This window comes from Dipodomys merriami, unplaced genomic scaffold (assembly GCF_024711535.1).
Source record: "Dipodomys merriami isolate MVZ:Mamm:240054 unplaced genomic scaffold, mDipMer1.0.p SCAF_853, whole genome shotgun sequence".
NCBI classification, from domain to species: Eukaryota; Metazoa; Chordata; class Mammalia; order Rodentia; family Heteromyidae; genus Dipodomys; species Dipodomys merriami.
Window position 1 is genome coordinate 287,130 of NW_027206461.1, and position 12,466 is coordinate 299,595.

Below are 12,466 nucleotides of genomic sequence, written 5' to 3' on the forward strand. Positions count from 1 at the left end.
GTGACCAGAGCCAAGCTGACTTTTTGCTCACCCTGATTGCTGATGCCAGAGCAGGTCTGTTCCACCCTAGGCCAAGAGAGCTCCAGGAGGCCAAGCTTTCCAGGGACACAGGGAAGGGAGAGGTCAGCTCCAGGCTGAGCTAAGAGCCTTTGACCATGGATACCCCAACTTGTCCTTACTTATCACCATAAGACCTGTCAAAGAATAACACCAAAAAACAAAATTGGATCTGTGCCTCCAAGTGTAGAGCTCTAGCATTGAACCAAAGAGCTCAGGGACATGGCCCCCAAGCTTTGAGTTCAAGACCCCCAGCTGACTTCCCCCATAAAACACTGCTTGTCTAAATGTGAACTAGTAGGATTTGTGAAGTGTTTCTGAAGAATGGCGATACTGAAGAAAGCACCCTAATTCTAATGACAGCTGAACTTGTGACATACAGCTATGTGCTGAGTCCTTCACAGGGCGTTATTTACTGGGTCCTTCCCTCATGGGAGTTATATGTTGAGTCCTCAAAAAGATGCTGTTTACTGAGTCATCCCAAAGGGTGATATGTGCTGAGTCCTTGAAAAGTGTGGGCCATCCTGCTTTTTTTTAAAGGGAGGTTTGTGCTGAGTCCATTACACAAAGTATTGTATGCTGAGTCCTTCAAAAGTTGTGGTGTGCTAATGCATCCTAAAGGGTCCTGCTATGTGTGAGCCATTGAGAAGAGAGGGATGAGGTGTATTTTGAGTGCTGTGTGCCAAGTCCTTTCCATAGGATGCTCTGTACTGTCCTTCAAATGGTGCTGTGTGCTGAGAGCTTCCACAGTGTGGTATGTGCTGAGTCCTTCAAAAATGTTCTGTGTGCTGAGTTTATCTAAGGAAGCTGTGCACTGTGTGTTTTACACAGCGTGCTTCAACACAGATTGTGATGAGTCCCTGGTAAAGAGTGCTATGTGCTGAGTGTTTCAAAGCGTGCCATTCACTGAGTCCTTTACACTGTGGGCTATAGACTCCCTCCTTCAAAGGGTGCTGGGTAGAATATGCAGCATCCTACATGCTGAGTCCTTCAAAGGGAACTGTGTGCTGAGTTATTTACACAGGGTGCTTTGTGCTGATGTTGAAAGTGTGCTGTGTGCTGAGTCATCCCAAAGGTTGCTATGTTCTGAGTCCTTGAGAGGTGGTTATCCCCAACACTCACACACACACAAACACAAACACACATACACACACGAGTGTCACCATGCACCTGCTTGGTGTGTGGAGTGGAGGGGGATGGAGGAGAATCTCCTCCACTGGTGGGGCTGAGGGGAGATTCGATTCCCTGGTCCGGTACTGGAGGGTGCGGGGTAGAGCTAAGCTGAGGTAAGGCTGCAATTGCCATGGTCTAGAAGCCTCAGGGCCTAGTCAGGGCTGCAATTGTGGCCAGCGGTGTGGGCGGGGCCCAGGGGAGGAGGGGGGGGGGCCCAGGAGCACACTTTGGTGGCAGCAATGGCCAGGGGCCCAAGGGGGCAGGGTTGTGTGTGCAGCACGGACAGGGTGGCCCAGGAGAGGAGTGTGGGGCCGAGCGAGAGCTGGGAGAAGAGCGAGCACAAGCGCTAGCACCCGTGGAAACGGCTTCAGTGGCTGGCGGCTGCTCCGCTCATAGTGTGGGTCCTGGCCGGGAGTGCAGAGCATGTGGAGCCTGCATGGCAGACACATAGCAACATGCAGCCCCCCGGAGGCGCCCAGCCATGGTGGCCCTGAGTCTGAGGTCCCGGTTCGGGGAGTATGGCAGAGGCAGTGGCCGCTGAGGCAGCTGCGGCCACAGGTTAGGAGGCCGCTGAGGCTGCGGTGGTGGCTGAGGAGGAGCAGAGGCTGTGCGCAGCTCCACCATGGGCCCGCGCTGAGTTTCAAACATGGCACTGCTGGCTTGGACCCGCGGAGACTCTAGTAGTCACCTGGCGGAGCCGTTGCGCCCCTGACCCTCGGTCCTCAGACTCCCGGCACCACCCGGAGTCGCAGCCTACAGCTTCTCCCAGCAGCATACGTGACTGGACAACCTGCACTCCTGCACCCCCACAACACCCCACTGTAAACCCCGTCCCCCACTCTACCCTTCTTCCCCACCCTCGCGGACCTGGACCCTTGCCTCTTGCCTCCCCTTCTCTTCCTGCCAGCCCCTCCCCCGTGCCCCACCGTCTGTCTTGGCTCTGCCAAAAATGCACCCCTGGGGTGGGGGATGGAGGTGGGTGTCCACCCGGGGATCCCACCCTCATCCCTAGTGGCCAGTGTTCCAGGAAAAGGGGAGCTGCAGGGATGGGGAGGTGGGGCATCACAGAGACCCTGGCCTGGAGTAGTGGGAGCCACACAGCTGTGCATCTGCCCATTCTTCTCCCTGGTGGGAACGTGGTGGCTGTAGTCAGAGGTGGGGAGCTGGACCTCCACACCTGCCTTCTCGGTCCCTTTTGCTGGGCAGGGGGAGGTTGGATGCAGAAGATAGACCCTGTTGTTGTGTGAGCCCTGTCTTCTGTGCTCAGTCACCCTTTACCCTGAGGACATTACCAGAAGAGCCCACTAAAGAGGTGAGGGCACTGGGGTCTGATAGAAGGTGGGTATTTGGGAGAAAAACACACCCCCTCTGACACACATACAACCGGCCTGTACCCCCAACCCCAGCTGTCAACAGTTCTGACTGGGTGATCACATTTCCCAGTTCTGCCAGCTTCTGCTAGTGCTACCAGTCCATCTGGGCTCCTTGTCCTACCCAAGAATATGCCAAGTTGCCCAGAAGTATGTAGGAGGGAAGCAGGGAGTCCAACAATGTATATAGCCTTTAGGACCCCATCAAAGTCCCCAACAACGCCCCCACCCCAGGTCAGACACCTTTCTCGAGGCACCTGCTTTGTTTTCTGTCCAGGCTCTGAGAAGCCACGCGTCTCGGAACTCCTTCACCCAGCGTCCTGGCCTAGGGTTTTGGAGAATGGGGAGTCAAGGCTGGTTGTTCCCAAGGGGAAGGATCTGGCCCTGGAGAAAGGGAGAGTCAGGGTGGTTCTGCATTATTAGAGCATTGTTCCCTTTGGTTGAGATCCCCTGGTTCTGACAAGGGAACCCCTGTACTCCAGCTAGTACATTGCCCAGGTGAGAAACCAACAAACTCAGGAGAGACACTGCTCTGAATCTGTGTGTGTGTGTGTGTGTGAGAGAGAGAGAGAGAGAGAGAGAGAGAGAGAGAGAGAGAGAGAGAGAGAGAGAGAGAGAGAGAGAGAGAGAGAGAGAGAGAGAGAGAGAGGAGAGAGAGAGAGAGAATCTTTCTCATTGTACAGTCACCATGTCTAAAAAGAGCAAAAGCATTTTATTTGTGTGTATGTGTGTATTTGTTATTCTTTTTCAATTAATGCCCAGTATGAGCCCAGCCATAATTTTTGTTTTCTCTTTCGCCGTTTCATGGCTCCTTCAGAGAAGGTTTCAGTAGATGTTCCTTTCCACCTCTTTCTTCCCCTTTCCTGTAGCCCACAGTAACTGCTGGACCTGCGTGGGTCTCCCTTAGGAGGCCTGTGTGAACCGCCGACCAGAGTGGACACCTGCCCTTCTGTCTTTAGCCAGAAGGCTCATGAGGCTACTGTGACCACAGCCGCGCTCTTCCAGCCAGACAGTCTGCTCTCATGTATATAGTTAGAGCTAATTCAAGGTTGGGAATGAGTCTGCCAAACATAAATAGGGAACGAGATGGGAGGTAGTAGGGCAGGGGCTGTGAATCTAGGAGGGTCTGGGAAGTGACAAACAGTGTGACATAGCAGACGGTTCACCACGACTGGGGATGAGAGGGGAATCTTACCCATGGTATTGACGGTGTAAGTGGGCATCTGGGCAGGGGGCTCTGGGCCCCCAATGGTGGCATGGATTCCCTCTAGGGGAAGTGCACTGGAGGGCAGTCCTCCCTGGAGTCCCGCAGACTCCAATCTGTGTCCCTCCTGGGCTGTTTCCAGCGGGGCAATGGTAGGCAAGTGTGTTCCCCCTGCTGGAGCCTACTTGGGATCAGGACATGGCTGTTAGCTAGGGCTCTCTGAATACCATTTTCTCTAATCTGCTGTAGGATGTCTGGAAGGAAAAGGAGACCACTGACTTTGGAACCCTTTAAGTTTGATTGGGACAAGTTGAAATGCCAGCTTTTCTAGGTTTTTTTCCTTGAAGCTGGCAATTTCTACTAATGCTTGGGATACTGGGTCAAATGAGATGGACCATTTCAGCCACCAAACAATGACATTCAAGCAGCACAAGCAGAGTTCCCGAGCAAATGGTCTCCTGCTATGAATGTCGTGCCTTGACTGCCTTTCTTCAGCAGCTGCCGATTCTCCTCTGGCTCTCTCTAGGGTGATCACTACAGTTGAGAATGTTGTGGGTAGCAGAGATTGTGACCTTGCCATCTGAATCCTGATCGCTGTGAGCAGAGACAATTCCCAGGACCTGTACTGGACTCTGGGAGATTCAGAGACCGAGGAGGCCTCAGGGATCCTTTTCTGCACCATGAAAATTGGGGTCCGGATATGGTGGACCATCCTGTCTGGCCCTAGGTAGTGCAGAGGAGACCCCTTGAACCAAGCTTTCGCCTCATGACAACCTTGTTCACAGCTGAGTGTGGAATTGAGTGCCATACAGCTGGTCAGTGGCTGGACAGAGATCTTTGAGAAGATAGGCATCCCAGAGGCCCCAGAATACAGTGAGTACCTCATGGCTCACGTCCTTGGAACCAAAAGAGTTAGGTGCGGTGGCACCAGGAGGGTGGGAAGAGGGAGGAGGGAGAACTGTGGGAGGGCTACATCAGGCTTTACCCCCACCCAGGATGCTTACCTGAGTTGGATGGGACTTTTCTGTAGTATTGTCATAGACAGATGCTCATCTATTTATCTAACAAAACATTACAGTGTGTGCCAGTTCCTGGGGGGGAGAGAGTGGGGGTCATACACGATGAAAGGTTCCAGTCCTGGTTCCACATCACATGAAGAAATCTTGGTTTGAGCTGGATGCTGATGCCTCACACCTGTCATCCTAGCTACTTAGGAGGCTGAGATAGGAGGATTGAGGCTTAAGAGCCAGGCAGAAAAACCTGTAAGACTCTTATCTCCAACTGACTACTAAAAAGAAAATGCCAGAAGTGGATGAGTAGCTCAAGGTGTAGACTGTTGGCCTTGAGTACAAAGGCTCAGGCACAGCACCCAGGCTCTGAGTTCATGCCCAGGATTGACACAAAGAAAGGAAAGAGAAAGAGAGGAGGGAAGGATGGAGGGAGAAAAGGAGGAAAGAAAGGAAGAAGCGAGCATGGAAGCCTTGGTTTGGAGTCCCTGGATCAAGGGAGCCAACCTTTCACAATCTCTTTGGGGACAGTTTCAGAGCCTAAAGCTAGTGCATAGGACCAAGTCACTGACCCATTCATGACATGAGCAACTTCAGAACATCCAAATCTGAGTGGTCCCTGACTACAGAGGGAAACAATCTCGGGTAGACCCTAGGGATCAGGGTGTTTATTTTCTGGTCAGATAAGAAGAAACAGTCCAAGGGCTAGGGAGGTATGCGGTGAGGGAGTGGCAAGATGGGGGTGGCAAGGGATAAGCAGGAAGATGAAGAAGGAGGACAATCTCAGATCCAGTGTGTCAGGCCATTGGAACCATGATCTCAACTGACAACCTAGACCATCAGTGATAGAATCTTCAACCCAGCCACATGGCTATTAAAAGTCCTGGCACTCTGGGTTCACCATTGACAACTTGGCTGTCATCCACTGCAGAATGCCTGTGCAGTACATCCTTGGGGACTGGCACTTTTGCTGGCTCAATCTGAAGATGACACCCCCAGTGTTCATTCCTCGACCAGAGACAGAGGTAAGAGTGCCACTGGAACAGGACACCCAGGGAATGAGGGTGAGAGTCAGAGGAATGTTGCTCTGAGACTTCCACTAGGGGACTCTAGGGCCCCATGACTGCCATCCTCAGAGGTAGAGGTGGGTCTCTTTGCTGACTCAGCGTTTAGTCTAGATGGCAGATGAGGGAGGTGCCGACTGAAGGTCCAGGCTATTGGGAAAACAGGAGGCACTGGGCTGGGAGCAGGGTTGTTTCTTTGAGGATACTCACAACCCAGTATCATTCCTGAAATGGATCAGCCCTTTTCTCCTCCCTGAGAGCGAGGGTCCTAGAGCCCTCCACTCTGCATCCCTTGGCTGAGAATTTCATTCCCATATCCTTTGTTTGGATAACTATATCTCACCTGACTTGCCAGTGTCAAGGCAGGACAGTGAGAGATCTTGAGTCCTTGATGAGGTCACGGAATCCTCAGTATGAGATTTTACTTGAATGTCCTGACTTGGTGCATGGTCAGTCTCATCTCAGCCTGCCATGATCTAAGGCATAGAATCTAGAGACTCAGAGCAGGATGGGGTCTATTCTGTGAGTCTGTAGTATTATGTGTGAGCTTTGAGCTCCCGTGTGCTCACCTGCTTCCTTTTCTTGGGTGGGCCTATGCTAGAAAAAGCTTAAAACTAGGGCCTGGGTACCATCCCTTGTTTCATGCTCAAAGCTAGCACTCTACCATTTGAGCCACAACTCCACTTGCAAGGTTTTTGGGTGTTTAATTGGAGATAAGAGTTCTGAATGACTTTGCTGTCAAGGGTGGCATCCAACTGCAGTCCTCAGATCTCAGTCTCCTGAAGGGATAGGATGACAGGCATAGAAAAGCACCTTTGACCGAGTGCCAGTGGCTCATGGCTGTCATCCTAAGTACTCAGGAGCTGAATCTTAGGATCATGGGTGAAAGCCAGCTTGGGCAGGAAAGACCCTCAGACTCTTCTCTCCAATAAAGCACCAGAAAACCAGAAGTGGTGCTGTGGCTCAAGTAGTAGAGTGCTGGACTTGAGCTGAAGAGCTCAGGGATAGCACCCAGGTCCAGAGTTCAAGCCCCACAACCAACAAAAAGAAAGAAAGTAAAACATCTTTGCCTGCAAAGGCAGTGGAGGTGTGTTTGTGTGTATGTGTGTGGTGGGGGGGGGGTGGTGATGATGGTGGTAGACATTTAGTTCCCTGCTCAGTCATCATTTTAGATGGATTGTCCCAAACTCTTAATTCATGGCATGCGATTCTTGACCACAGTTGAAGCTCTGGGTTGGGTGTCGACCATCGGACCTCAGGCTCCTCATGGGACAGTTGTGAGGACATAAGGGACTAATACAGAGGGACCTCTGGAGCATGGCCAGGCACAGAAGGAGCAGGTGTCAGATACAGTTCTCAACAATTCTCTGAGTTTATGATAGGAAGTTGCCTGGAAAGGGCTCAGATGGAGTCTGCTATTAATCATGCAACAGGTATGGGATTGTGAAACAAAATGTTGCTGTCTTTCATCATTACCCTATCCCCATGAGGAAGTGATCCTTCACTCTATTAATTTTTCCAGCTGGGGAAAATGAGTCATGGAGAAGCCAGGTGACATACTCATGACCTCCAGCTGACAGGAATCTTGGCCTGATTTCTCTGCCATGCTTCCTAGGATAGTGGGTGTTATTCAGTCCACTTCTTGTGGTGGGAAGTTCACTTCTTGCCATTTGTGGGGATTGATTTTTGAGCCTGGATGCTGTCTATGAGCTCCTCAGAACAAGGCTAGTACTCTACCCCCTGAGCCACAGCATCACTTCTCGCTTTCTGTTGGTTCTTTGAGGATAAGTGTCTCACAGACATTCCTCCCGAGCCAGCTATGACCCAGGATCTTCACATCTCAGCCTCCTGTGTAGGTAGGATTATAGGTCTGAGCCACTGGCACCTGGCTTAAGTGTAATTCTGGACCTCTGTCTCTCTCTCTCTCTCCCTCTGTCTCTCTCTCTCCCCCTATCCCTCTCCCTCTCTCTCTCTTTTTCTCTCTCTCAGGAATTGGTTGAATGAGTGCTGGAGGAGGTGGCCCATCATTCCCATGTGGCTGGAATTCAAGGTGGCCCTCTCATTCTGGAGGTGGGCTGTGGGTCAGGAGCTGTTTTTCTCAGCCTGTTGAACCACCCCTCCACGTAAGCCCCTCTGTGCCCTGGCTAGACCGTGACAGTTATTCATTGTCCATCCCATGTGTCCTTCCCCACATTCCTCTGCTACACCGTTGAAGGAAAGTGGATGAGAAGGTGTCCCCTTGTCCCCATACCCAGCACAATTCCGGACCTCTGATCTATACCCCCACCTATCTGACAAGACCCTGGCTAAAAGTCAATTAAAACACTCCATTTGTACTACCCTTTGCTGGGGAGTGCCGTTTCGGTTAGTGGGACGGGGTTCAGAGGAAAGACCCCAGACCTGACACCCCCTGGGGCAACATTTTTCTTGTGACAGAGCCACATCATTGCTGTGGATAAGGATGAAGCCTCCATCAGACTAACCCAGAACAATGCTCAAAGATAGGTAGGCTCTTGAAGTATCAAACTCACTATTGTCTGCTTCCTACTCCCAACAAGGAGGTGTAGTGTGGGTGGCCTGGCCCTGGGTCTAAGGGATTATAAATGGATGGTGGAGGTCAGGAACTCATGGCTCACACCCATCATCCTGGATCTTTGGGAGGGTGAGGTCTGATGGTTGTGACTCAGACCAGCCCGGGCAGGAAAGTCCAAGAGATTCTTATCTCCCATAAAGCACCTTCCTCCCCAAACCCACACACAAAAAAGCCAGATGTGGTGCTATGGCTCAATTGGTAGAGCCGCAGCCTTGAACAAAAGAAGCTAAGGCATAACACCCAGGCCCTGAATCCAAGCCCTAGCACTAACACAACAATGAAATAAATGAATAGTGTACATCTTTTATCTGACTATCAAGAAAGATGTATTCAGATTTCTCACTGGTACATGTAGCCAAATGTAAGGGGCTCCCTTTCATGTTCCCCTAACCCTCTCCTTCTCACCTTTATCTGTCCAGGCTTTATCGTTGCAGGACAGAATTCGGATCATCCCCCTGGATGTGACCTTAGGTACGTCCCTCATCCAACTCCCTTGGGGTCAGGATCCTGGATGCACTCCCTGCTGGGAGGAGGAGGCATCACAGAGATGAGGGTAGGTATCCCCAACACTCACACACATACACACACACAAACACGCCTAAGCCAACTCAGACTAGCCTTTCCAAAGACACTTTATCTCCTTAGATTAACTGACCTAGGAGAGGAATTTGATCCCCTGTAACTGATTATTTTAACTTGGGCTTGCTAGATCACAGGACATAAATGAAAGCAAACAAAAACCAAAAAGCCTTTGGTGCCCATTACCTCAGTCTCAGGGCCAAGCCTGACATCCTGGTGACTTGGGAGGCAGAGATCTGAGGATCAAAGATCAAAGCCAGACATAGGCTGGAAAGCCAGAGAGATTCTTCTCTCCATGGAACCACCAAAAAGCCAGAAGTGGAGCTGTGGCTCAAGTGGTAGAGCACCAGCCCTGAGCAATAAAACTCAGAGAAACAGCTCCCAGATCCTCAGTTCAAGCCCACACAAAGAAATGGTCCTGTCTTGTTTCCCACAGATTGCCCAGGCCTTGAGCCCCCTCTCACGGAGTGTGATACAACACCTGCCCCTGGGTGGTATATCAAGGCCTTGAGAAATCCGGTGGTGGAATCCAGGCCTTCCTCTTCGTGCATTCTCAACCCACACTGGCTGGAAGGCAGAGCCTGACAAGGATGGCAGCCTGCACAGCAGAGAGGCTCCAGCTTTTCCAAGGTGATCAGAAAGGGCTTCTTGGAGACAGCACTTGAAAAGGGGTCTTGCTTAACAACGAGTTTCTGAAGGAAGCACAGAGAACAAAGGTGCTACAGATCATGGGCAACATAGCAGAACGTGTTCATTTCTAGCCAGGGCTGCTGGTGTGAGACTGTCCCAAGACAGGCCTGAGGGGTCACAGAAGAATATCTATCCAGGGCTGTGATTGCATCCTAGAGGTAGAGGGCTCGCCTAGCATACAGGAAAGCATGGGTTCGATTCCTAGGTCCTGCATACAAAGAAAAGGCTGGAAGTGGCACGGTGGCTCAAGTGAAAGAGCACTCCCCTGGAGACACAGAAAGTCAGGGACAGTGCCGGACCATGAGGTCAGGCCCCAGGGCTGTCACCATAAAACAGTTCTCCCAGGGACCTTTGTGACAGGTAGATGGCTATGCCCTGAAGCTCTTAGTAGATCCATCCGTGCTTTGTGTCTCCTTTGACAGAGGGGATCTGGACACTCCTTCTGCCCTGGACACCCCTGGGCCTGGTTATCAGCAACCCTCCCAACATATTCGATGGGGACATGGAGCAGCTGGCCCCAGAAGTCCTCAGGTATCGGTTGGATGGGGCATGGGGACATAGGGTAAGCCCCAGAACTCCTAGTGGGTCTGATCCACCCTGGAAGACCAGGCAATCTGGAGGAGGCAGATGGGAGTTTAGAGGGTGTTAGTGATGTGGAGGGGGCCCTTTAATCCCCATGGCCCCACCCAGATTCCCAGCCTCCCTTGGCTGTCCCTGAAGGAGGTAGAGGTGTGTCTAGGTTGTAGAGAAGGACTAGGTGGAAATTCTGAAGACTAGACACCTTAAGCCATGAGCCGGTGGCTCACACCTGTCATTCCACGCCTGTCATCCTGGCCACTCAGGAGGCTGAGATCCAGAGGATCTCATTTCCCAGCCAGGCAGGAAAGTCCCTCCAGAGCCTCAACTCCAATCTCCAACCAGAAGTGGCACTGTGGCTCAAGTGGTAGAGCACTGGCCTTGAGGAAAATTAGACATCAGGGACAGTACCCAAGCCCTGAGTTCAAGCCCCTCAACCAAAAAAAAAAAAAACCTAAAAAAACAAACAAGAAAGAAAGACACCCCTTCCTTGCTTGCAAGAGATAGTGAAGTAATAGGGTTTCTGTGGTTGTGAGACTAGATGCTGACCTCACAGTACAGATATTTCTAATAGTCCCCAGGTTTACTCCTGTGTGAAGCCAAAGCAGGGTGAGTGGTGCCTTACCAAGAACTCCAGAGGTTATGGCTATGGCATGCAGGGAGTAGGTGAATGGGAGCTGGGGCGGAATGGTAATGTCAATTCTATGCTCTCCATCCAAGGAAGAATGGTTTTGGATGCTGGTGACCAAGTCTGAAGTGTAGGGTTACATTTGGTTTGTGTCTTGATGAGTTGGGTTTTCCCTTGGTATAAGAAGGTTGCTGCAGGGGCTGGGAAGGTGGCTCAGTGGTAGAGCACTTGCCTTCCATGCTCGAGGCCCTGGGTTCGATTCCTCAGCACCACATAAGCAAAAAGAAAAAAGCCTGAAATGGCACTGTGGCTCAAGTGGTAGAGTGCTAGCCTTGAGCTGAAGAGCTGAGGGACAGAGCCCAGGCCCAGAGTTCAGGCCCCACAACAGGACCCAAAATAAAAAAAAAAAAAGAAGTTGCCTGCAGAGGAGGCTACAATGCTTGATAAGAAATGTACTCCTTTTATGGCTAGGGAGGTTGAGCATTTCTTCATGTGTCTATTGGCCACACTTCTTTCCTCTTTAGAGAAGTTTCTCTTTAAGTCTTTAGCCCACTTATTTATTGGGCAGTGGTTTCTTTGAGGATTTGTTGTTGGGGGATCTAATTTTTTGAGTTCAAAGTATATTTTAGATATGAGACCCTTGTCCACTGTATGGCTTGTGAAGACCTTCTCCCAATCCGTAGGCTTTCTATTGATCTTGCTAGCTATGTCCTTTGCCATGCAGAAGCTCTGCAACTTCATGCAATCCCATTTCTCCAACCTTTCTTTGATTTGTTGTGTTTCCGGGTCTCTATTAAGAACATTTTGTCCTGCGCCAAGGACACCTAGGGTTTCTCCTATTCCATCCTCTAATGTTTTCAGAGTGTCTGCTTTGACTCCGAGGTCTTTGATCCATTTGGTGTTGATTCTGGTGCAGGGTGATATATAAGGATCTAGCTTTAGTTTTCTACATGTTGTTAACCAATTTTGCCAGCACCATTTACTGAAGAGGCTGTCTTTCTTCCATTCTATTTTTTTAGCTCCCTTATCAAAGATTAGATGGCTATAGTTCTTTAGGTTCATTTCTGGGTTTTCAATTCAATTCCATTGGTCCCGAGGTCTGCTCTTGTGCCAGTACCAAGCTGTTTTGATTACTATGTCTTTATGTAGAGTTTCAAATTTGGTATTGATATTCCTCCAGCAGCGTTCTTTCCATTGAGGAGCATTTTTGCTATTCTGGGTCTTTTATTGTTCCATATGAATTTTTGGATTGCCTCTTCTATTTCCTTGAAGAATGAGGTTGGAATTTTGATAGGTATCAAATTGAACTTGTAGATAGCCTTGGGAAGTATTGCAATTTTCACAATGTTAATCTTTCCAATCCAAGAGCATGGGAGTTTTTGCCATTTTTGGCTTAAGGTGTCTAGTCCTTCAGACACCTTAAGCCATGAGCCGGTGGCTCACACCTGTCATCTCACACACGTCATCCTGGCCACTCAGGAGGCTGACATCCCGAGGATCTGATTTCCCAGCCAGGCAGGAAAGT

General features: G+C 50.5%; 1 pseudogene; it reads left to right on the forward strand.

Annotated features, from left to right (window-relative positions):
* The first annotated feature begins 5,743 nt into the window (after nt 1-5,743).
* Nucleotides 5,744-12,466, forward strand: part of LOC138820281 (MTRF1L release factor glutamine methyltransferase-like) — a 96,098-nt pseudogene continuing 89,375 nt past the window's right edge.